This window comes from Chlorocebus sabaeus, chromosome 20 (genome assembly GCF_047675955.1).
Source record: "Chlorocebus sabaeus isolate Y175 chromosome 20, mChlSab1.0.hap1, whole genome shotgun sequence".
NCBI lineage: Eukaryota > Metazoa > Chordata > Mammalia > Primates > Cercopithecidae > Chlorocebus > Chlorocebus sabaeus.
Window position 1 is genome coordinate 95,812,628 of NC_132923.1, and position 26,629 is coordinate 95,839,256.

A 26,629-nucleotide genomic window follows, 5' to 3' on the forward strand; every position below is an offset into this window, starting at 1 on the left:
CAGAGGGAGTGCAGGAGAAGCAAGATTACAGAAATAAGGACTGAGAATTGTCCAGAACGAGAGAAAGACATTGCTTATATTCAAAATACGCACTCAGTGCTGAACAGAACAAATAAATTTACACCTAGACACAGCGTAGTGAGACGATAGCACATCAAGAATAAAGAGAAAACATCAAGACTATTGCAGTAAAAAAAGGCATTAGATGTAGAGGAAAACTAATTACTCATTTATCAACTAGCAAATATGTATTGAGTGCTTTCTTCGAGTCCGGTCTATTCTAGGGGTGGCCATCCAGTCCTGACCTAGACAAATAAGTTTAAATATCTATCATTTATTATCAGATAGGGATTGAGGCCCTTGGAGAAAAAATAAAGCAGAGCAAGGAATAAAAGTGATGGAGGATGGGAGTGGGTAGGATGTCTTAGGGAAAATGCTCAGGGGAGGCCTCTCTGTAACAGTTGAGCTGAGACCTGAATGACGTGGCACAGTAAGTTATGCACATTTCCGGAGAAGAGCATCCCAAACAGAGAACAGCAAGTACCAAGGCCCTGAGGTGTAAATGTGCTTGTTATGTTCGAGAAACAGCAAGAAGGCCAGTGATCCAGCAGAGTGAACAGGGGTGGCAGAATAAGCAGGTTGTCTGGAGAAGGCATCTGGGGCCAGATCTTATGTGTGGGGCGTTGGTGTCAACTCAGACTGGCTCTGTCTTGATTCTTTGCATCCCTTCTCAACTCTGCGCTCAGTGATATCAGCTTGGAAGCTTGAAATCGGCCATGGAAGGGAATATGCACCACAATTAACAAATGCTACAAATCAGGGCTCTCTGCCTCTGAGAACTGGTTGTTACCAGCACAGCACCGCTCGTAGTTGTGGTGAGAAATTCAGACGTTGTTCGAATTGGAATCAGAAGCATTGGAGAGTTTTGAACGGCAGAATACTGCAACTTGGTTTCCTTCTCACAAGATCACTGTAGAGAACGAAGCCTAGGGTGCAAGAATGGAAGCAGGGAAATGGTTAGGAGGTTGTTGGGGTGGACCAGTTGAAAAAGGAATGCGGACAGTCTAGGAAGGCCACGGGGAGGAGGTAGATTTAATCTGGTGTTATATTTTCTGGTATGATCTCCCTTACATCCTATTTAGCCTCTGTTGATAGACTGATTCCACTGGCTGGGAGGAACATATTTTCCTGGAAAGAGCATGGGATTTAGAATTAGTGGGCCTGGATCTACTTCTCAATAGCATCCCTTGAGGAAATTATTTAACGTCTTTTGAGTCACAGTGTCCTGTGCGTAAAACTGAATACCTGAAAAGGTGGCTGTGAAGACTAAATGAGATAAGGAGTGTAAAATTCCCATTTATCCTCTGCTGGGGCAAAGAGCCCTCATCCTCAGCCCCCCAGGGTCCCTCCTGTAAAGATCCATGCATAGAAGCAAAAAGAATGAAACTGCCAGGATCAGATTCCCAGGGGCTGGTTGCTGGTCTCTGCCTGTTCCCAGGTGGGCCACCAGCGCCACCTCGTGTCCGGTCTGAGTTATTGCAGGCCAGCCTTTCCCTGGATGATTTCTTGATCCTGAATCACCTCCGTTGCCAGATGCAGCCAACAGTGCATGAAGTGTCCTAACATTCATTGTCTGACCTGCCAACAAAGTGTGCTCTCTGCTCTCCCCCGATCCTCCCCTGCATGTCAGCCTCACCTCCACATCTAGATTGTAAAGGGCACAGGGCCTGTGTCTTCAGCATCCATTCCTTTTACTTGAGCAATTACTTTGTGCCACTCATTCTGACATAATCCTTAAGGCAATTATATCCTTATTCCTTTTCTGGGAAACTGAGGCCAAGACATAGAAAGTGACTTGCTTGAGATCACTGGGCAAACAATTGAGGTAAGATTTGATTCCAGGACTTCTCAATGCAAGCCCAAGGTTTTTTTCCACAAAAACATCCAGCACAATGTGGGTACCCAGAAGATACTCAGTGGATCATTTCATTTTTTAGGCTTTTTTTAAAGAAGTGAGGCAAAAATAACTGAACAGGAGCCAGGGGACCCACTCTCAGGACTCAGATTCAAGCTCTGTCTTTTACAACTTGCTGAATAACGTTGGTTGGATCTGGGTAACTCTGGGGCCTTCCATACTCCATGAGGAAAGAAAAGGGATTAGACTAGGTGGTCCCAAAGTTTCCCTCGGGTCCTGATGTTCAACAGTGGCAAAGTTGAGGAGAGGGCTCTAGACAGGGGTTAAGATTGTGGGCTCTGAGGTCACTGCTTGGGTGAGTCCAAGCTTCACAATAGCTATGAGGCCTTCAGCAAGTTATTTATCTCAGCCTCTGTTTCCTTGTCTGGAAAATGAGGATGATGAGAGTAATCATCTCTACCTCATAGTGTTGCTCAGTTATCTATCTATTAGACCCTCTTACAACTGTACTTGGTACACAGTAGGTAATACATTTATGTTCATTTTTCAAAAACATTGATTCTGGCTGGGCGTGGTGGCTCACTGAGGGATGATGACATTGAGGGCCATCTGCTTCACTCAGTCCACCAATCCAAATGCTAATCTCTGCTAGTCAGACATATCCAGAAATAATGTTTCATCAACTATCAGGACATCCTTTAGTCCAGTCAAGTTGATAAATAAAATTTACTATCACAAGATCTATGTGTAGATATAGACAGATAAAGCTGCCCACACATAGATACTATTATGGGATTATTCCCCGAGCAGTGGCATGGAGTTGTAAATAGAGCACAGAGATTCGGGTCAGGAGTTTTAAGTATTAGGGTGGGGAATTGTATGTATTGTGTAATAAATTGCCACAAACACAAAGTCTGGTAACAACACATGCTAGGTATCTAAAAGGTTCTATGGGTCAGGGATCTGAGCCCGGTTCAGCTAAGTCTTCTTCCCATGGTCTCACAAGACTACAATCAAGGTGTTTCCCAGGGCCAGAACTTTGTCTGAGGCTTGGCTAGGAAAGGATCTGCTTCCGTGCTCACTCAGGTTATTGGCAGAATTCAATTCCTTACAGTGGTAGGCTTAAGAACTTCAGTTTCTTGTTGGCTGCCAGTCAGGGTCCACCCTCAGCTCCTAGAGATGCCGCAGTTTCTTGCCGTGTGGCCTCCCAGCATCGGCAGCCTGCCACATGGCAGCTTGCTTCTTCAAAACCAATGGAGAGGCACAGAGAGACTCAGCAAGACAAGTGCCACACTTTCATGTAATATACCCATGTCATCGCTGACATGGCACCATCTATCCCACTCACCTCATCACCTTTGCTGCATTCTACCAGTGAGAAGCAAGTCACAGCACCACTGTAGCCACCTCCCCACCACTCAAACGGAAGGAATTACAGAAAACCATGACATCAGCAGGTGGGATGGTGAGCGACCTCCCCAAGAGCCTGTCTGCCACAGGAACTGAGAGGAACCTCGTGAAGGATTTTCCTTGTGAGGTTAGTAGACATAGACTTGTGGGATAATAGAGCTCTGAGGAATCATGTCTCACCATTTCACATTACCTAGAAGAAAACAGAAATCCAGACAGCAAAGTCAGACTAGCATCCAGACCTTCTGACTTCCAGTTTCCAACATACTCTACTGGTTCCATTTCTACTTATTGTCAGGACTTTGAAGCCACAAGCTGGAAAGTTAGATGGCACTTTGAAGTTGTAGCTCAGTGGATATTGGAATATCTTAGAATACTTTCAGAATGAATCCAAATCCTTAGCATGACATTCAAGGCCTTTTTTTTTTTTTTTTTTTGGTCTCACCTCTTGCCATTCTCCCCTGGTATGATGGCGCCATGTCAGCGATGACACGGGTACATTACGTGAAAGTATAGCATCTGTCAACAGAGAACTATTTGGTGCTTCCTGGTGGTGCCTCCCTCCCTTTACATATTCTCCACCAGGAATGTCCCTCATTTTCTATGCCTAGAAAATAAACAAAGCGGGAAGTGGCCAAGATGGCCAACTAGAAGCAGCTAGCATGAGTGGCTCTCACAGAGAGGTACAGAGGGGTGAGTAAATACAACATTCAGGTACTTGCATTGGGATTAATCAAGGAAACAATTTGACGCACAGAGAATGAAGAAAAGCAAGACAGGACGATGGCCCACTTGGGAACAACACAGAGCCCGGGGATCCTCCCTCACCCAGGGAAGCTGTGAGTGAATGAGTGATCCTAGGAAACCATGCTTCTCCCATAGATATTTGCAAACCTCAGATCAGGAGATATCCTTATGAACCCACACGACTACAGCCTCCAGTCTTCTGTCTGACAGAGCTATGTGGAGTCTTGGTAGAGCAGCTGCTCAGGCATGCGTAGAAACCCTGGAGCCTTAGATACTTGGGCTTTCCAGCAAAAGTAGCTGCTGCTCTAGCAAAGTGGGAGGTTAGACTCCTGTACATACCCATAGGAAGGAGGCTGAATCCAGGGAGCTAAGCAGAAACAGCCCGCAGGCCCCACTTCCTTGGCACCTCACAAGATAAGACCCATTGGCTTGGAACTCCAGCAAGCTACCAATAGTGATTACATCTCCCTAAGAAGGAGTTCCCCATGGGAGGGGTGGGTCGCCATCTTTGCTGTTCAGGCATCTTAGCCGTTCCAGCCTTCAGGCTTTGGAGAGTCTAAGCCAACCTGGGGCAGAAGAGATCCCCCAGTACAGCACAGCAGCTCTACCAAAGTGTAGCCTGACTGTTGCTTTAAGCAGGTACCCCATCCGATTCCTCCTCAGTGGGTGGGAACTTCCAACTGGGACCTCCAGCCACCCCTACCTGAGCTTTCCAGCCACCAGAGATCTGAATTCCCCCGGGACCGTGCTCTTAAAGGGAGGGGTGGGCCACCATATTTAATGTTTGGATGACTTAGCTGTTCCAGCCTTTGGACTTCAGAGTGTCTGAAGCAACCAGGGGCTGAAATGGATGCCCTGCACAGCACAGATGCTACACCAAAACATGGCCAGACTGCTTTTTTTTTTTTAGTAGGTCCTGATCCCATTCCTCCTTGCTGGGAAGAACCTTCCAACTGGGGTCCCCAGTCACTTCCTACAGGTGCCTTTGGGCCCACAACAGGCTTGTACCTCTCTGGGACAAAGCTCCCAGAGGAAGAGACTGGCTGCCATCTTTACTATCTTATAGCCTTCACTGGTGACATCTCCTGGTTCTGGAAAATCCAAGGCAACTGGGACCACAAGTTGGTCACAAGCATACTGCAGCAGCCCTATGGAAAAGTAGCCAGAGTGTTAAGTGGGTGCCCATTCCCATATCTCCTCACCAGGCAGGTTCTTGAGGCCTGGGCCTCCAGCCACCCCCTGCCAGAGCTATCATACCAGTACCAACTCAGCAACTCTCTGCACAGAGCCTCCAGGGGCAACTGATAGCCTCTCAACCATGCCTCTGCAGTGGAAGTGCCCTTGCCACCCTCGGACTAATGAATGGGCAAAGACCCTAAGTGCCTTATCCATACCTCCAAGCTGTAGTTGACCCAACGAGATGAGGCCAGTCCATCTCCTATGGGTCCCACACACCCACCACAGCTCGTCACCAGACAGGGAACCACTGGCTTCAGCCCACAGCACAAACCCTACATCTTGGGCTGACTGCACTGAGTGATTACTGACCTGCATTTCCCTGGGATGGAGCCCCTAGGAGACAAGCAAATGATCCTTGGCCACAACTACTACTAAGATCTTTTCCTCTGCTGCCTCTAAGCTGGGGAAGAAACATTAACACTGAGATCTCCCCAGAGCTGCAGTGGGCAGCCCAGGAGTGTCAAGTCATGAACTACAGCCAGCACTCAAGAAGGAGAGGAACCCACACTTTCAGAGCACTGAGAGGAAACACAGCTGCAAATCTTAGGAAACATAGGGGAGCCACACAACTAAGCAAAAGTCTACCAACTGACCAAGAATCCCAAATGCCACCTGCTGGCTCACACCCCAAAGCTCCAACACCAAAAATACCTTACTAACGTATCCCCCTCTGAAACCAGAGACAAGAAGTCAACTTCAAATAAAGACCCTATGCAAAACCTTGACCCAGTAGAAAAATCCAGAAAAGAAGTCTCTTTTCTGTACTCAATCTACACTGCAGTTAAAGGAACACTCACAATGCAGAGATGAGAAAGAACCAATGCAAAAACTCCAGTAACTCAGATGGCCAGTGTCATATGTCCTCTATAGGACTGCACCAGTTCTTCAATAAGAGTTTTTAACCTGGCCAAACTGGCTGGAATGACAGAAATTGCATTCTGAATATGGATAGGAACAAAAATAGGAACAAGGATGGCAAAACCCAATTCAAGGAAAATAAGAATTACAATAAAGTGATACAGGAGCTGAAGAACAGAATAGCTAGTACAAAAAAAGAACCTACTGAATCTGACAGAATTGAATAACACAATACAAGAATTTCACAACGCAATCACAAATGTTAACAGCAGAATAAACCAAGCTAAAGAAAGAATCTCAAAACTTGAAGACTGGTTCTCTGAAATCAGACAGAAAAAAATTAAGAAAAAAGAATAAAAAGGATTGAACAAAACCTCTGAGACGTATGGGATTATATAAAGAGGCCAGATCTATGAATCACTGGCATTCCTGAAAGGGAGTGGGAGAAAGACAATCAACTTGGAAAATATATTTCAGGATATCATCCATGAAAATTTCCCCAACTTTGTTCCTGAAAGATTCTCTATACAAGATCATCCCAAAGACACATTATCATCAGATTTTCCAAGGTCAGAATGAAAGAATGAATGTTAAAGGCAGCTAGAGAGAAAGGGCAGGTCACCTACAAAGGGATCCCCATCAGGCTAACAGCAGACCTCTCAGCTGGAACCATACAAGCCAAAGGAGATTGGGGGCCTATATTCAACATTCTTAAAGAAAAAAACTTCAGGCCGGGCGCGGTGGCTCAACCCTGTAATCCCAGCACTTTGGGAGGCCGAGACGGGCGGATCACGAGGTCAGGAGATCGAGACCATTCTGGCTAACACGGTGAAACCCCGTCTCTACTAAAAAATACAAAAAAAAAAAAAACTAGCCGGGCGAGGTGGCGGGCGCCTGTAGTCCCAGCTACTCGGGAGGCTGAGGCAAGAGAATGGCGTAAACCCGGGAGGTGGAGCTTGCAGTGAGCTGAGATCCGGCCACTGCACTCCAGCCTGGGCGACAGAGCGAGACTCCGTCTCAAAAAAAAAAAAAAAACAAAAAACTTCAACCAATCATTTCATATCCAGCCAAACTAAGCTTCCTCAGTGAAGGAGAAATAATATCCTTTTCCGATAAGCAAATGTTGAGGGACTTCATTACCACCAGACCTGCCTTATAAGAGATCTTGAAAGGAGAACTAAATATAGAAAGGAAAGACCACTACCAGCTAATACAAAAACACACTTAAACACACAGACCAGTGTCACTCTAAAGCAATCACACAAATAAGCCAACATAATAACCAGCTAACAGCACAATGACAGGATTAAATCCATACATATAAATATGAACCTTGAATGTAAACAGACTAAATGCCCCATTTAAAAGGCACAGAGTGGCAAGCTGGATAAAATAAAGTAAGACCCAATGGTATGTTGTCTTCAAGAGACCCATCTCACATGTAATGACACTCATGGCTCAAAATATTAATAAAGGGATGAAGAAAAATCTTCCAAGGAAACAGAAAACATAAAAAAGCAGGGGTTACAATCCTGATTTCAGACAAAACAGACTTCAAACCAACAAAGATCAAAAAAGACAAGCAAGTGCATTATGTAATGGTGAAGGGTTCAATTCAAGAAGACCTAATTATCCTAAATATATATGCCCCCAATGCAGGAGCACCCAGATTCATAAAGCAAGTTCTCAGAGACCTACAAAGAGACATAGACTCCCACACAATAATAGTGGGGGACTTCAACATTCCACTCACAGTATTAGATCATTGAGGCAGAAAATTAACAAAGATATTCAGGACCTAAACTCAGCATTGGACCAAATGGATCCAACAGACTTTTACAGAAGTCTCCATCCAAAAAGAACACAATATACATTCTTCTCATTGTCACATGGCACATACTCCAAAAATGACCACATAATTGGACATTAAACAATCCTCAACAAATGTAAAAACACTGAAATCATACCAAACACACTCTCAGACCACAGTGCAATAAAAGTAGAAGTCAACACAATGAAAATCACTCAATTACATGGAAATTATCATACAATTACCAGAAATTAAACAATGTATCCTGAATGACTTTTGGGCAAATAATGAAATTAAGGCAGAAATAAAGACATTCTTTGAAAATAATGAGAACAAACATGTAACATACCAGATTCTCTGGGACACAGCTAAGACAGTGTTAAGAGAGAAATTTATAGCACTAAGTGCCCACATCAAAAAGGCAGGAAGATCTCAAGTTAACAACCTAACTTCACAACTGAAGAAATTCAAGAGGCAAGAACAAATCAACCCCAAAGCTAGCAGAATATGAGAAATAACAAAAATCAGAGCTGAACTGAAAAAACCAAGACACAAAAAACTGTTCAAAAGATCAATGAATCCAGGAATTGGTTTTTTGAAAAAAATTTAATAAAGGAGACAGGCTACTAGCTAGACTAATTAAGAAGAAAAGAGAAAATCCAAATAAACATAATTAGAAATGACAAAGGGGTTACTACGGACCCCACAGAAATAAAAGCAACCATCAGAAACTACTCTGAACACCTCTACACACACAAACTAGAAAACCTAGAAGACATGGATAAATTCCTGGATACATACACATTCCCAAGACTAAGCCATGAAGAAACTGATTCCCTGAGCAGACTAATAACAGGTTCCAAAATTGAATCAGTAATAAATAGCCTACTGACCAAAAACAAACAAACAAACAAAAAAAACAGGACCTGATGAATTCACAACTGAATTCTGTCAGATGTACAAAGAAGAACTGGTACCATTCCTACAGCAAATATTCCAAAAAATTAAAGAGGAAGGACTTCTCAACTCATTCTACGAGGCCAGCATCATCTTGATACCAAAACCTGGCAGAGACACAACAAAAAAAGAAAACTTCAGCCCCAACATCCTTGATAAACATCAATGCAAAAATGCTCAACAAAATACTTGCAAGCTTCATTACCGGGATGGCAGGTTGGTTCAACACACAAAAGTCAATAAATGTGATTCATCACATAAGCAGAACTACAGACAAAAAACACATGACTATTCAATAGATGCAGAAAAGGCTTCTGATAAAATTCAACATCCCTTCATGTTAAAAACCCTCAATAAACTAGGTACTGAAGGAACAAACATCAAAATAATAACAGCCATCTATGACAAATCCACAGCCAACGTTATCCTGAATGGCAAAAGCTGAAAGCATTCCTCTTGAAAACCAGCACAAGACAAGGATGCCATCTCTCACCACTTCTATTCAACATAGTATTGGAAGTCCTGGTCAAAGCAATCAGGCGAGAGAAAGAAAGGACATCCAAATAGAAAGAGAGGAAGTCAGATTATCTCTGTTTGCAGACAACATGATTCTTTTTTGTTTTGTTTTGTTTTTTGTTTTTTGAGACAGAGTCTCTCTCTGTCGCCCAGGCTGGAGTGCAGTGGCATGATCTTGGCTCACTTCAAGCTCCGCCTCCTGGGTTCACACCATTCTTCTGCCTCAGTCTCCAGAGTAGCTGGGACTACAGGTGCCCGCCACCATGCCTGGCTATTTTTTTGTGTGTGTTTTTAGGAGAGACGGGGTTTCACCATGTTAGCCAGGATGGTCTCGATTTCCTGACCTCGTGATCCACCCGCCTTGGCCTCCCAAAGTGCTGGGATTACAGGCGTGAGCTACCGCGCCCAGCCAACATGATTCTGTATCTAGAAAACCCCATAGTCTTGGCCTGTGAAAGCTCCTTCAGCTGATAAATAACTTCAGCAAAATTGCAGGATAAAAAATCAATGTACAAAAATCACTAGCATTCCTATAAACCCACCAACTAAACTGACAGTCAAATTGGGTAGGCAATCCCATTTACAACTGCCATAAAAAAATAAAATAAAATACCTGGGAATACAGCTAACCAGGAAAGTGAAAGATCTCTACAATGAGAATTACAAAACACTGCTCAAAGAAATCAAAGAAGACACAAACAAATGGAAAACCATTCCATGCTTACGGATAGGAAGAACCAATATCATTAAAATGGCTATACTGCCCAAAGCAATTTACAGATTTAGTGCTATTCCCATCAAACTACCAACAACATTCTTCACAGAACTAGAAAAAAAATATTTTAAAATTTATATGGAACCAAAAAAGAACCCAAATAGCCAAGGCAATCCTAAGCAAAAGTAACAAAGCTGATCATCCTGATACCAAAGCCTAGCAGAGACACAACAAAAAAAGAGAATTTTAGACCAATATCCCTGATGAACATCGATACAAAAATCCTCAATAAAATACTGGCAAACCGAATCCAGCAGCACATTAAAAAGCTTATCCACCATGATCAAGTGGGCTTCATCCCTGGGATGCAAGTCTGGTTCAACATACACAAATCAATAAACGTAATCCAGCATATAAACAGAACCAAAGACAAAAACTACATGATTATCTCAATAGATGCAGAAAATGCCGTTGAAAAAATTCAACAGCCCTTCATACTAAAAACTCTCAATAAATTTGGTATTGATGGAATGTATCTCAAAATAATAAGAGCTATTTATGACAAACCCATAGCCAATATCATACTGAATGGGCAAAAACTAGAAGCATTCCCTTTGAAAACTGGCACAAGACAGGGATGCCCTCTCTCACCACTCCTATTCAACATAGTGTTGGAAGTTCTGGCTAGGGCAATCAGGCAAGAGAAAGAAATAAAGGGTATTCAGTTAGGAAAATAAGAAGTCAAATTGTCTCTGTTTGCAGATGACATGATTGTATATTTAGAAAACCCCATCACATGATTGTATATTTAGAAAACCCCATCATCTCAGCCCAAAATCTCCTTAAGTTGATAAGCAACTTCAGCAAAGTCTCAGGATACAAAATTAATGTGCAAAAATCACAAGCATTCTTATACACCAGTAACAGACAGAGAGCCAAATCATGAATGAACTTCCATTCACAATCACTTCAAAGAGAATAAAATACCTAGGAATCCAACTTACAAGGGATGTAAAGGACCTCTTCAAGGAGAACTACAAACCACTGCTCAGTGAAATAAAAGAGGACACAAACAAATGGAAGAACATTCCATGCTCATGGATAGGAAGAATCAATATCGTGAAAATGGCCATATTGCCCAAGGTAATTTATAGATTCAATGCATCCCCATCAAGCTACCAATGAGTTTCTTCACAGAATTGGAAAAAACTGCTTTAAAGTTCATATGGAACCAAAAAAGAGCTCGCATTGCCAAGACAATCCTAAGTCAAAAGAACAAAGCTGGAGGCATCACGCTACCTGACTTCAAACTATACTACAAGGCTACAGTAACCAAAACAGCATGGTACTGGTACCAAAACAGAGATATAGACCAATGGAACAGAATAGAGCCCTCAGAAATAATACCACACAGCTACAGCTATCTGATCTTTGACAAACCTGAGAGAAACAAGAAATGGGGAAAGGATTCCCTATTTAATAAATGGTGCTGGGAAAATTGGCTAGCCATAAGTAGAAAGCTGAAACTGGATCTTTTCCTTACTCCTTATACGAAAATTAATTCAAGATGGATTAGAGACTTAAATGTTAGACCTAAAACCTTAAAAACCCTAGAAGAAAACCTAGGTAATACCATTCAGGACATAGGCATGGGCAAAGACTTCATGTCTAAAACACCAAAAGCAATGGCAACAAAAGCCAAAATTGACAAATGCAATCTAATTAAACTAAAGAGCTTCTGCACAGCAAAAGAAACTACCATCAGAGTGAATAGGCAACCTACAGAATGGGAGAAAATTTTTGCAATCTACTCATCTGACAAAGGGCTAATATCCAGAACCTACAAAGAACTCAAACAAATTTACAAGAAAAAAACAAACAACCCCATCAAAAAGTGGGCAAAGGTTATGAGCAGACATTTCTCAAAAGAAGACATGCATATAGCCAACAGATACATGAAAAAATGCTCATCATCACTGGCCATCAGAGAAATGCAAATCAAAACCACAATGAGATACCATCTCACACCAGTTAGAATGGCAATCATTAAAAAGTCAGGAAACAACAGGTGCTGGAGAGGATGTGGAGAAATAGGAACACTTGTACACTGTTGGTGGGATTGTAAACTGGTTCAACCATTGTGGAAAACAGTATGGCGATTCCTCAAGGATCTAGAACTAGAAATACCATATGACCCAGCCATCCCATTACTGGGTATATACCCAAAGGATTATAAATCATGCTGCTATAAAGACACATGCACACGTATGTTTATTGCAGCACTATTCACAATAGCAAAGACTTGGAATCAACCCAAATGTTCATTAGTGACAGACTGGATTAAGAAAATGTGGCACATATACACCATGGAATACTATGCAGCCATAAAAAAGGATGAGTTCGTGCCCTTTGTAGGGACATGGATGCAGCTGGAAACCATCATTCTCAGCAAACTATCACAAGAACAGAAAACCAAACACCACATGTTCTCACTCATAGGTGGGAATTGAACAATGAGATCACTTGGACTCTGGAAGAGGAACATCACACACCGGGGCCTATTATGGGGAGGGGGAAGGGGGGACGGATGGCATTGGGAGTTATACCTGATGTAAATGATGAGTTGATGGGTGCTGACGAGTTGATGGGTGCAGCACACCACATGGCACAAGTATACATATGTAACAAACCTGCACATTGTGCACATGTACCCTAGAACTAAAAGTATAAAAAAAAAAAAAAAAGAACAAAGCTGGAGGAATCACATTACTCAACTTCAAGCTATACTATAAGGCTACAGTGACCAAAACGGCATGGTACTGATACAAAAACAGGCACATAGCCCAGTGGAACAGAATAGCGATTCCAGAAATGAGGTTGCACATCTACGACCATCTGATCTTTGAAAAAGCTGACAAAAGCAATGGGGAAAAGACTCCCTATTCAATAAATGGTGCTGGGACAACTGGCTAGCCATATGTAGAAGATTGAAGCTGGACCCCTTCCTCACACCATATATGAAAATCAACTCAAGATGGACTAAAGACATAAATGTAAAACCCAAAACTAGAAAAACCCTAGAAGACAACCTAGACAATACCATCCTGGACATAGGAACGGGCAAAGATTTCATGACAAAGACATTGAAAGCAATTGCAACAAAAGCAAAAATGGACAAATGGAATCTAATTAAACATAAGAGCTTCACAGCAAAAGAAACCATCAACGGACAACCTACAGAATGAGAGAAAATATTTGCAAACTATGCATCTGACAAAGGTCTAATATCCAGCATCTATAAAGAACTTAAACAAATTTATAAGAGAAAAACAAACAACCCCATTAAATAGTGGGTAAAGGACATGAGCAGACACTTCTCAAAAGAAGAAATAATGCAGCCAACAAGCATATGAAACAAGCTCAATTATCACTGATCATTAGAAAAATGCAAGTCAAAACCACAATGAGATACCATCTTATACGAGTCAGAAAGACTATTGTTAAAAAGTCAAAAAATAACAGATGCTGGTGAGGTTGTGGAGAAAACCCTTATATGCTGTTGGTGGGAGTGTAAATTAGTTCAACCATTGTGGAGAGCAGTATGGCAATTCCTCAAAGAGCTAAAAGCAGAACTACCATTTGACTCAGCAATCTCGTTACTGGGTATATACCTAGAGGAATATAAAGCATTCTACCATAAAGACATATGCATGCAAATGTTCATTGCAACACTGTTCACAATAGCAAAGACATGAAATCAACCTAAATGCCCATGAATGACAGACTGGATTTTAAAAAAATGTTGTACATATACACCACAGAATATTATGCAGCCATAAAAAAGAATGAGATCATGTTTTTTGCAGGAACATGAACAGGGCTGGAGGCTATTATCTTTAGCAAACTAATGCAGGAATAGAAAACTAAACACTGCACGTTTCCACTTATAACTGGGAGCTGAATGATAAGAATTTATGAACACAAAGAAGAAAACAACAGACACTGGGGTCTACTTGAGCAGAGAGGGTGGGAGGTGGGAGAGGAGCAGGAAAAATAACTATTGGGTACTGAGCTTAATACCTGGGTGAGGTAATAATATGTACAACTAACCCCCATGACACATGTTTATCTATGTACCAAACCCTGACATGTATCCCCAAACCTAAAATAAAAATTAAAAATAAACCAACAAAACAAATGGAAAAATAAAACTGCTTATCCCTTGAGTCCCAACTCAAATGCCACCTTCTTTGTGAAACCTTTCTTAATTCTCATAGGCAGAATTAATCCCTCCCTCCATTTTGCCTTAGAATCTTGTGCAGTTTCTGTATAGTCCTTTTCATATGTATGACAGTTGTTTTTGAATTCTGTCTCTCTTATGACATTAGGACCTTAAAGCAGGGTTGTTAGAATGATGTGAAACTAATTTGGTTTAAACAAGTCTATCATGCCAGCTGGCCCTGTCAAGAGACTATCAACAGCTTCTCCTGCTGAGCTGAGACACCAGCAAAGCTAATGAGAGTATTTATTTCAAAGCAGATGTCCCCAGAAGCTGCTAGCAAGTCAAGGAAAGGCTAGCTCAATCTCCAGCACTGCTCCGTATAGTAAATCTCTACTGATTGATTGAATAGGATTGTCATTCAAGAATAATTCAATCTCTTGTGTACAGTTAACCCTTCAACAACATGGGTTTGAACTGCATGGGTCCATTTTTACACAGACTTTTTTCAATATACTGAAAAATTGTTTGGAGGTTTGAGACAATCTGAAAAAACTCAAACTACGTAGCCTAGAAATATCAAAAAATTTAAGAAAAAGTTTTATGTCATGAATGCATAAAATATATGTAGAAACGATTCTATTTTATCACTTATGATAACAAAATTTTAAATCTATTGCAACAAGTTAAAATTTGTCAAGCATGGGGTAATCCCAGAACTTTGGGAGGACTAGGTGAGAGGATCACTTGAGCCCACGAGTTCAAGACCAGCCTTGGGCAACAAAGCGAGACCTCGTCTCTATCAAAAAATCAAAAAATTAGGCAGGCATGGTGGTGCATGCCTGTAGTCCCATCTATTCAAGAGGCTGAGGTGAGAGGATCACCTGAGCCCAGGAGACTGAAGCTGTAGTGAGCCGTGACTGCATCACTGCAAGCCAGCCTCGGCGACAGAGCAAGACCGTGTCTCAAAAAATAAAAAATAAATAAAACTTATCAAAACTTATGCACACAAACATTTACAGACCTTATGTACATAGTGCCATTTGCAGTTGAGAAAAATGTAAACAAATATAAATATGCAGTATTAAATCATAACTACAAGAAGTTAACTGCAGTCCATAAGGTACTACTGTAATGATTTTGGAGCCACCTCCTATTGCCATTGCGGTGAGCTCAGCTGTTACGAGTATCCCTTAAAACAACCTATGACGCTAATCATCTCCATGTGAGCCATTCATCTCTCCAGTAAACTGCATATCGCAGTAAAATGTGATCTTTTGCGGTTCTCAAGTATTTTTCTTCGTGTTTAGAACAATACCGTAAATCTTGAATAACGCCATGGGACCTATACGAAGTGCCACTAGTGATGCTGGAAGTGCTCCCAAGAAGCAGAGAAAAGTCAGGACGTGACAAAAAAAGTTGAATTGCTTGATATGTGCTGCAGATTGATGTCTGTAGCTGCAGTTGCATGCTATTTCAGACAGATGATTCACCTTGTAAACAGACAAAGTAAACTTATGGTATCAATAAATACAGTATAGTACTGTAAATGTATTTTCTCTGTTATATGATTTTCTTTTCTTTTTTTTTATTTATTATTATTATTATACTTTAAGTTCTAGGGTACATGTGCATAACGTGCAGGTTTGTTACATATGTATACTTGTGCCATGTTGGTGTGCTGCACCCATCAACTCATCAGCACCCATCAACTCATCATTTACATCAGGTATAACTCCCAATGCAATCCCTCCCCCCTCCCCCCCCCATGATAGGCCCGGTGTGTGATGTTCCCCTTCTCGAGTCCAAGTGATCTCATTGTTCAGTTCCCACCTATGAGTGAGAACATGCGGTGTTTGGTTTTCTGTTCTTGCGATAGTTGGCTAAGAATGATGGTTTCCAGCTGCATCCATGTCCCTACAAAGGACACAAACTCATCGTTTTTTATGGCTGCATAGTATTCCATGATGTATATGTGCCACATTTTCTTAATCCAGTCTGTCACTGATGGACATTTGGGTTGATTCCAAGTCTTTGCTATTGTGAATAGTGCTGCAATAAACATACGTGTGCATGTGTCTTTATAGCAGCATGATTTATAATCCTTTGGGTATATACCCAGTAATGGGATGGCTGGGTCATATGGTACATCTAGTTCTAGATCTTTGAGGAATCGCCATACTGTTTTCCATTATGGTTGAACTAGTTTACAATCCCACCAACAGTGTACAAGTGTTCCTATTTCTCCACATCCTCTCCAGCACCTGTTGTTTCCTGACTTTTTAATGATTGCCATTCTAACTGGTGTGAGATGGTATCTCATTGTGGTTTTGATTTGCATTTCTCTGATGGCCAGTGATGATGAGCATTTTTTCATGTATCTGTTGGCTGTATGAATGTCTTCTTTTGAGAAATGTCTGTTCATATCCTTTGCCCACTTTTTGATGGGGTTGTTTGTTTTTTTCTTGTAAATTTGTTTGAGTTCTTTGTAGGTTCTGGATATTAGCCCTTTGTCAGATGAGTAGATTGCAAAAATTTTCTCCCATTCTGTAGGTTGCCTATTCACTCTGATGGTAGTTTCTTTTGCTGTGCAGAAGCTCTTTAGTTTAATTAGATTGCATTTGTCAATTTTGGCTTTTGTTGCCATTGCTTTTGGTGTTTTAGACATGAAGTCTTTGCCCATGCCTATGTCCTGAATGGTACTACCTACGTTTTCTTCTAGGATTTTTATGGTATTAGGTCTAACATTTAAGTCTCTAATCCATCTTGAATTAATTTTCGTATAAGGAATAAGGAAAGGATCCAGTTTCAGCTTTCTACTTATGGCTAGCCAATTTTCCCAGCACCATTTATTAAATAGGGAATCCTTTCCCCATTTCTTGTTTCTCTCAGGTTCATCAAAGATCAGATGACTGTAGATGTGTGATATTATTTTACAAACTACCATCAGAGAATACTATAAACACCTCTACGCAAATAAACTAGAAAATCTAGAAGAAATGGATAATTTCCTGGACACTTACACTCTTCCAAGACTAAACCAGGAAGAATCTCTGAATAGACCAATAGCAGGCTCTGAAATTGAGGCAATAATTAATAGCCTAACAACCAAAAAAAGTCCAGGACCAGATGGATTCACAGCTGAATTCTACCAGAAGTACAAGGAGGAGCTGGTACCATTCCTTCTGAAACTATTCCAATCAATAGAAAAAGAGGGAATCCTCCATAACTCATTTTATGAGGCCAACATCATCCTGATACCAAAGCCTGGCAGAGACACAACAAAAAAGAGAATTTTAGACCAATATCCCTGATGAACATCGATGCAAAAATCCTCAATAAAATACTGGCAAACTGGATTCAGCAGCACATCAAAAAGCTTATCCACCATGATCAAGTGGGCTTCATCCCTGGGATGCAAGGCTGGTTCAACATTCGCAAATCAATAAACATAATCCAGCATATAAACAGAACCAAAGACAAGAACCACATGATTATCTCAATAGATGCAGAAAAGGCTTTTGACAAAATTCAACAGCCCTTCATACTAAAAACACCCAATAAATTCGGTATTGATGGAACGTACCTCAAAATAATAAGAGCTATTTATGACAAACCCACAGCCAATATCATACTGAATGGGCAAAAACTGGAAAAATTCCCTTTGAAAACTGGCACAAGACAGGGATGCCCTCTCTCACCACTCCTATTCAACATAGTGTTGGAAGTTCTGGCTAGGGCAATCAGGCAAGAGAAAGAAATAAAGGGTATTCAGTTAGGAAAAGAAGAAGTCAAATTGTCCCTCTTTGCAGATGACATGATTGTATATTTAGAAAACCCCATTGTCTCAGCCCAAAATCTCCTTAAGCTGATAAGCAACTTCAGCAAAGTCTCAGGATACAAAATCAATGTGCAAAAATCACAAGCATTCTTATACACCAGTAACAGACAAACAGAGAGCCAAATCATGAATGAACTTCCATTCACAATCACTTCAAAGAGAATAAAATATCTAGGAATCCAACTTACAAGGGATGTAAAGGACCTCTTCAAGGAGAACTACAAACCACTGCTCAGTGAAATAAAAGAGGACACAAACAAATGGAAGAACATTCCATGCTCATGGATAGGAAGAATCAATATCGTGAAAATGGCCATACTGCCCAAGGTAATTTATAGATTCAATGCATCCCCATCAAGCTACCAATGAGTTTCTTCACAGAATTGGAAAAAACTGCTTTAAAGTTCATATGGAACCAAAAAAGAGCCCGCATCTCCAAGACAATCCTAAGTCAAAAGAACAAAGCTGGAGGCATCACACTACCTGACTTCAAACTATACTACAAGGCTACAGTAACCAAAACAGCATGGTACTGGTACCAAAACAGAGATATAGACCAATGGAACAGAACAGAGTCCTCTTTTCATTTTTTTTAAGATGGAGTCTCACTCTGTTGCCCAGGCTGGAGTGCCGTGGTGTGATCTGGGCTCACTGCAAGCTCTGCCTCCTGGGTTCATGCCATTCTCCTGCCTCAGCCTCCCAAGTAGCTGGGACTACAGGCGCCCGCCACCATGCCCGGCTAATTTTTTGTATTTTTAGTAGAGACGGGGTTTCACCATGTTAGCCAGGATGGTCTTAATCTCCTGACCTCGTGAACTGCCCGCCTCGGCCTCCCAAAGTGCTGGGATTACAGGCGTGAGCCACCACGCCTGGCCTGCTATATGATTTTCTTAATAACATTTTCTTTTCTATAGCTTATTTTATTGTAAGAGTGATAAGATTATGTTATGTAAGACTGATAGACTTTGTTATCAGTAAGGCTTCTGGTCAATAGTAGGCTATTAGTAGTTAAGTTTGGGGGGAGTAAAAAGTTATATGCAATTTTCGACTGTACAGGGGGTTGGCGCCTCTAACCCCCACATTGTTCAAAGGCTAACTATATACAAAAGGCTAGGCTTATACTAAGAGTTCAGGTTACAGAGATAAGAAAAAGGAATGAACAATCAAAATCGCAGGGGCTTGGGAAACAAACAAATCTGATTCAAAGCCAGACTCAGTTATTTACTAGTTATATGATCTTGAGCAAGTTATTTAACTTCTCTGACCTAGTCTCATCAGTTAAAGAGGGGTAACAATACCTACACCATAAGGGTTGCAGTGTGGATTACATAAGACGATATACACACCTGGCACATTGCAGGTGCTCAATAAATGTTAGTGCTGTGCCCCTTATCAATTTGTAGACAATCAGTAGTAACACAGGCAATAATTATCATACTCTATGATCAATGCTATAATGCTAAGGAAGCGTAGATGACAGAGGAACTTGTTTTGTTGAGCAGAGAAGAAAAGGGAAAACTTCAGAGGACGAGCAGGAGCTGGCCAGGAGGACCTTCTGAGGGAACAGTGTGGACCAATGTGTGGCTGTCCTGGCTCTAAGTCTTCCTTTTTGTCTACTTCCAGATGAGGTGGCATCTAGGGCCTAAAGTGAGCCATCTCTTCCTTCTGTGACAGGTGACTGACATTTTCATTTCTTTGCCAAACTATAGAAAGTGCCTCCTCTCTCAACCAGAAATATGAACTAATCCAATTTGCAGATGAGTTAATGCTGAGACTTGAAATGCACTGAATTCCAAAGTTCTGATTCCAAGAAGAATGTCAAATGAGTATCACTCTCAATGCATGTGACACATTTACAAAAATATATTTTAGGTGGATTTGATGCTGTTAAATTCAGACATAAACTGTGAGTGATATAGTTGCTGTGGGAACCCTTGAAATCTCCTAACATTTTTACATCCACAATTTCTTTTTTTTTTTTGAGACAGAGTCTCGCTCTGTCGCCCAGGCTGGAGTGCAGTGGCCGGATCTCAGCTCACTGCAAGCTCCGCCTCCCGGGTTTACACCATTCTCCTGCCTCAGCCTCCCGAGTAGCTGGGACTACAGGCGCCCGCCACCTCGCCCGGCTAGTTTTTTGTATTTTTTGGTAGAGACGGGGTTTCACCGAGTTAGCCAGGATGGTCTCGATCTCCTGACCTCGTGATCCGCCTGTCTCGGCCTCCCAAAGTGCTGGGATTACAGGCTTGAGCCACCGCGCCCGGCCAACATCCACAATTTCATGATCTCAATAACTTAAGACTCCCAGAATCCCAAAATGTTAGTAATAGAAGACCCCTTAGAGGCCCAACCTTCACATCTTCCTGATGGAGAAATGTACGCCAAGTCACAAAGAATGACCTGTCCAAAGCTATATAGCAAAATCCTTAATTTCTGACACTGGAATGTAGGCCTCTAAGTCGGAAACCCAGCTCTCTTTCTCCTGTAGTATAGTTACTCCTGAAGGACTGTTTAGGGTAGGGTCTTTTTAATTGTACACTTCAGTAACAGATGTTCATTTTGAGGAAGATTCATTTCTTTTGGGGCCAACTGGTGCTTTTAACAAAGTCAAACCTCAGATTCTTAACCATCTCCATCATATATATATAAGATATTTGATATACAATATATTAAGTATATATCATAATATATATAATATATATCAAATATCTATCAAACCTCAGGTTCTTGGCCATCTCCATAATAGTATGACCTAAAGGTGACAGAATCATAGACTTAGAGTAAGAATGAGGTTTTTTTTTTTTTTTTTTTTGAGACGGAGTCTCGCTCTGTCGCCCAGGCTGGAGTGCAGTGGCACAGTCTCAGCTCACTGCCAGCTCCGTCTCCTGGGTTCATGCCATTCTCCTGCCTCAGCCTCCCGAGTAGCTGGTACTACAGGTGCCCACCACAACACCCGGCTAATTTTTTGTATTTTTAGTAGAGATGGGTTTTCACCGTGTTAGCCAGGATGGTCTCGATCTCCTGACCTTGTGATCCGTCCGCCTTGGCCTCCCAAAGTGCTGGGATTGCAGGCATGAGCCACCGCGCCCAGCCAAGAATGAGATTTTAGAAGTTGATCTGGTTCAATTCATCTTCTACCAAAGAAATACCCTTCTTAAATGTATCCAGTGATGTATTCATTTCCCCAAGAGAATTATCCCTTTGTTTGCCCATGAGTGCTAGCTTCATCAAGTAGAACTCTGTTTCTCTGTCTACTCTATCCATTAAGAGAAAGGGAAGGAAGGGAATGGTGTTCACTTACTGAGCAACATTTGGGTACTAGACACATGTTAGGGTCTTGCATATGTTATTTCACTTGATTCTTGAAACATCCCTCTAAAGTAGACGTTCAATTTACAAACTAAAAAAAAAAAAATAGTTCAGAAAGTTTAAATAATGTGCCCAAATTTACCCATGGTCAGTGGAACAGTCAAGTTCATGGACTCTCTTTGGTATGCTGAGAGGTCTTGTCTTCCCTGCCTCCTGTCTCTCTTCAGTGTAGCTCTTTCAGCAGGCTGTGCTAGAGATTTCCTTTTAAAATAAAAATCTGCTTAAAGGCCTTTGATGGCTCTTCAATACCCACTCAAGGTAAATAGTTCAATACCCACTCAAGGTAAACAGTCCAAGCTCTTTAGCTTAATAATCAAGGCCCTTGACAATCTGGCTCCAATCAAATATTGCAGGCTCACTTCCGGCTTCTTTTCCGAAGCATCCTAGGTTTTCCATGAGGATGCCTTTTTGTCTTGTTCATGCTGTACTTGCTGCCTATGTGCCCTTCCCCTCCTTCTCTGCCTAAAAAAAAAATCCTAGTTTTCCTTTAAGGTCCACCCAAATGTCACCTTCTTGGTGAAGTCTTCCCCAGTGTCTCTGGGTTCAATGAATCCTCCTCTGCCCTCTCCATATTACAGAGGACATTGTAAAGTCCTCTGTAGTAGCCCCTTTTGCATTGTCATCGTCCTTCATAGACTAAGATCCTTAAAGACAAAGATTGTACTTTACGTTTATTTGTATTCCCAGTTCCTGGCACATAATAGGAGTTCCATAGATATATGTGGAACAGAATTGAGGCCTAATCCTTTTCCACATGTTAGCCCTTCAATTATTTTAAGACCCTTCTAAGGCCTTGCCCTGCCCCACTCTACTCCTATTAATAGTTATTTCTTCTGCAGGCTAAATGTTCCCAACTCCTTTCAGCTGCTCCTTATAAGGTCTGATTTCCAGATTCCTTATCTGGTCATTTGCTTCTGTGTGATAATTTGTCAACATCCCTCTTTTAAAATATAATGCCTAGGATAAACTTAATAGCCCAAAGTCTGGCCATAGCAGAACAAAGTGAGGGGATTCCAATCTGTGATTCCAATCTATGACGTTTTCTTAGCCATTACTGTGTTCTAGGAAGCTCTGCCTACTCTATTTTCTTTCACTCTTCAATAATCTGGTGAGGTGGGTGTCATTTCTCCCATTTTACAGATGAGAACATAAGCCATCTGGTAAGGCACCTTGAGAATAAGTTAAAGTCACAATCCCAGAGCACAAAGGTAACTCGTGATCAACTGATACCTTTAGATCATTCTTACATCCACTGCTGTAAAGTTATTATTTTTTCCAGTTACCAGCCAGCTAGTGACAGGCTTAAGGGCAACTGAGGACAAAAAGAATCAGTACCTTTAGAAGGGTGTGAAACCAAAGCGCAGAGAAAAGGCAGGTTGGATTAATGACCAACTTCCTAACAATAACAGCCTTTATCTAGGAGCTCAAACAGAGACAGGAATGTCTTAACCACACAGCTTCCTGGAACTATTTTTACTTTGTATTTTACAAGATGAGCAACAGCAGAAGTGTCTTAGATAAACAACAAGGTTTGGGCTCAGCACATGTCTGAATCTGAACAGCCAGTGGGGCCCTGTGGTCACAAGGCAGATAATAAGGAGGCTGCCTCTTTGGTCTGTGGCTTGGGTCTGAAAGGGTCCTACTGTGCACATTCATTCTATAAATATAGACTGATCACCAACTGTGTTCCAGGCATGGTGCGAGGTGCTGTGGATGTAATGAAGAAGAAAGACAGAGTTTCAATCTGTGGAGCTTACAGTCAGGTGAAAGATAAGCATAAATGAAAATGATATCCACAGATCCTAGTAAATGCAATGATGAATGAAGGTGCCAGGCTACAAGGAGAGCAAAAAGAGGGGCATTTAATTTATCCTGGGTGAGGATGGAAGAGAAGGTATCAGAGGAAGTTCCTGGGGAAGGTAGTCTTAATTGATGTGTAGGACTTAACATGCTGAAGGCTCTTATGTATTTCAATGCATCCCCCCCACACCCCACAACACACATACTTTATTTAAGCATCAGAAACCATCTTTCCCATTTCCTTCACTATCTCTTCCACTGGGTCATCGACAACATGATAACAAAAAACAAAACAAAAACTACTGTTTCCTCAACCGTCAGTGCCAGAATAATCACTCCTTTTTGCTGTACTGTAATGTAGAAAAGAGCAGACCTGGGGTTTCCTAGCATACCTCCTTTAAAAAAAAAAAAATACATCCTGATTAACTTGCCTATTTCTTCCCTCTCCATTGCCTCTGTATTTCTTGGCTTCCCCACACCTGTGACCGAAAGGTCACAGGGTCTGTCACAGCCCAATTCCATTCTCCAGTTGCCTCTTGGTTTTTAACCCCCCTTTTTAAAATCTAAACATTAAACAACTAATAACACCCATGTGTAATTAGCTGTTTAATTGAACAGCACAGAACTGTTAATACGTTGTGCTGTGCCCTGGGATATTAAGTGGAATAAAAGCAAAGTACTATATTCAAGGAAACTACAGTCTAACTTGAAATACTACAATGGGATACATTTCACACAGAGATTTTTACTAAGTGACAGTGGAGAGGAGGGAGAAATGAGTTCTTCCTGAGAAGTGTCAGAGAAGTTCTGAGCTGGATCTAAAAAAGAAGCAGGAGGCCAGGTGTGGTGGCTCATGCCTGTAATCCCAGCACTTTGGGAGGCCAAGGAGGGTGGATCACGAGGTCAGCAGATTGAGACCATCCTGGCTAACATGGTGAAACCCCGTCTCTACTAAAAATACAAAAAATTAGCCGGGCATGGTGGCAGGCACCTGCAGTCCCAGCTACTTGGGAGGCTGAGGCAGGAGAATGGCGTGAACCCAGGAGGCGGAGCTTACAGTGAGCTGAGATCGTGCCACTGCACTCCAGCCTGGAAGACAGAGCGAGACTCCATCTCAAGAAAAAAAAAAAAAAAGCAGCAGGAATCCAAATGACAATATGCATACTATTTATTTATTTATTTTTAGCAGATGTGGGAATATCACCCTCATGCCAAGACTTATCTAAGGCTACAGGTGTGAATAAGGTTCCTGATCTCAAGAAGCTTTCAGCCTAGAAAAGAGGTTTAGAAATATACCCCAATAATGGCAACATATATTGTGCCATGGACAGAGTTACAGAACAAACTGCTAGGGGAGTTCATAGAGAAAATGTTTAAGAGAACATTTCTCACTGGATGTAGTAGGCAGAATTCTAAGGTAGCCTCCTCGATTAACCTCCATGTACACCTTCTGCATAGTCCCTGGGACAGAGGCTATGATGAATTTTACTCCTGTGATTAGGGTACGTGATGTGGCACAGGTGACCTTAAAGTAGGAAGATTAGCTAGGTGGGTCTGATCTAATTACAAGTCTTTTAAAAGCTCACCGTGTTCTCTGACTGGTTGAAGAAGGGAAATCAGAGATATTTAATGAATGAGAGGATTGACATGAGGTTCTCTGTTGAGATAAAAGGGACCATGTGGCAAGGACCTGAGAGTGGTCTCCAACAGAGATCTGGCAAAAGAATGTAGCTGTGGGATCCTAGTCCTACAGGGACATGAATTCTGCCAAGAGCCTGAAGGAGCCTGGGGCAGACCTTTCCCTCGCAGAGCCTCTAGACATCTTGATTTCAGCCTATGACACCACGAGCAGAAAACCCAGCCACACCATGCCAGTTTTCTGACCTACACAACTGTGAGTAAATCAATGGGTGTTGCTTTAAGCTGCAAAATTTGGGCTAATTTGTTACGCAGGAATAGAAAACTGGTATGAGCACTTACAACACTGTGCTCTCATTAGCTATTGACATACTAGTTTCCCCAACTATGGGCTCCTTAGATTTAGGCTCTAATTATCCTTGTAACCTCAGGGCTCTTCATGAGACAGGTATTCCCCAAAACGCCATGGAATAAAAGTTTAAATTAGACACAGGGATGCAGATCGGAACCTGGATAGATTCTGACCATTTCCATTTCTCAAGAATGGGCAGACGGATACTGAGACCAACACCAGGATAAAAGGAGGCAGCCCCTCTTCAGTCCAATGCTCTAAGACCTATTCCAGAGGCAAGGCAAGTAACCCAGGCTCAGCTGTCCCGTCTGCTGCTCCAGCCTTGCTGAGGTGGACTTCCCTCCAAGGAGCATTGTTCACAGAAGGATCATTAACAAGACATTCCTGTGTGACCTGAAGATTGCCATGCTCTAAATGATGCCACACCCACTCCACATCCAGCTCAGCAGAGGTTTCGGGATTTATATTGCACTGTATTTTCAATAGCCAAAATAGAAGTCAAGACTTCGGTTTCCTAAGCTGCTAAAATGATGTGGTGGTTAAACCAATTGTGTGCCAGGCGCAGTGGTTCATGCCTGTAGTTCCAGCGCTTTGGGAGGCTGAGGCAGGAGGATCACTTGAGCCCAGTAATGTGAGGTTACAGTGAGCTACAATGGCGCCACTGCACTCCGACCTGGGGGACAAAGCGAGGCTCCACCTCTAATAAAACAAAAATAGAATTGTGTAGCCAACATTTTTGGTGGGCCTGAAAGAATGAGCCGGTGCACTCAGTGCGTACCTGTTGAAGGGATGACCGCAGGGACGACTGAGGACGCTGACACTCACTAGGGCATCCAAGCGCTAAATCGACTCTCACCTACCCTCTCGGGGCAGTGCTATCCTGTTGGAGAAGAGGCCCCTGGGCGGCGGTGCGAAGTAACTCGCCCAAGGTCACCACACGGCCAGCCACTAGCCGGGCGGGGGTCGCCAGAGGTGAGGGCCACGTCAGTCGGTCTTGGGGGCCGACCGGTGGCTCCTCCACCAGCCACACGCGGCCTCAGAGTGGGCAACTGGCAGCCCAGGGATTCGAACCCAAGTCCTGGTCCTCGCCCTCGCGCCCTCTCAGGCCTCAGTTTACCCATCTACAAGACACGTACCCGAGAGCTGGCCCGGGCGCCAGCGGGGCCCCCGGACCGGGGTCTGCAGGCCGGCGGGGTAGGACCGTGCCAGGTCCCTGCGCGCCCTCCCTCCTCCAGCGCGCCGCCCC

General features: G+C 42.3%; 1 long non-coding RNA gene across 1 annotated transcript; it reads right to left on the reverse strand.

The window, feature by feature from the left end:
* Window positions 1–314: 314 nt before the first annotated feature.
* LOC119624282 (uncharacterized) lies at window positions 315–26,610 on the reverse strand. The gene is made up of 3 exons (XR_005240307.2): window positions 26,520–26,610; window positions 3,264–3,518; window positions 315–986 (listed from the first exon to the last, which is right to left on the reverse strand). It is a non-coding gene; the product is annotated as an uncharacterized lncRNA (long non-coding RNA).
* Between the last annotated feature and the right edge of the window lie 19 nt (window positions 26,611–26,629).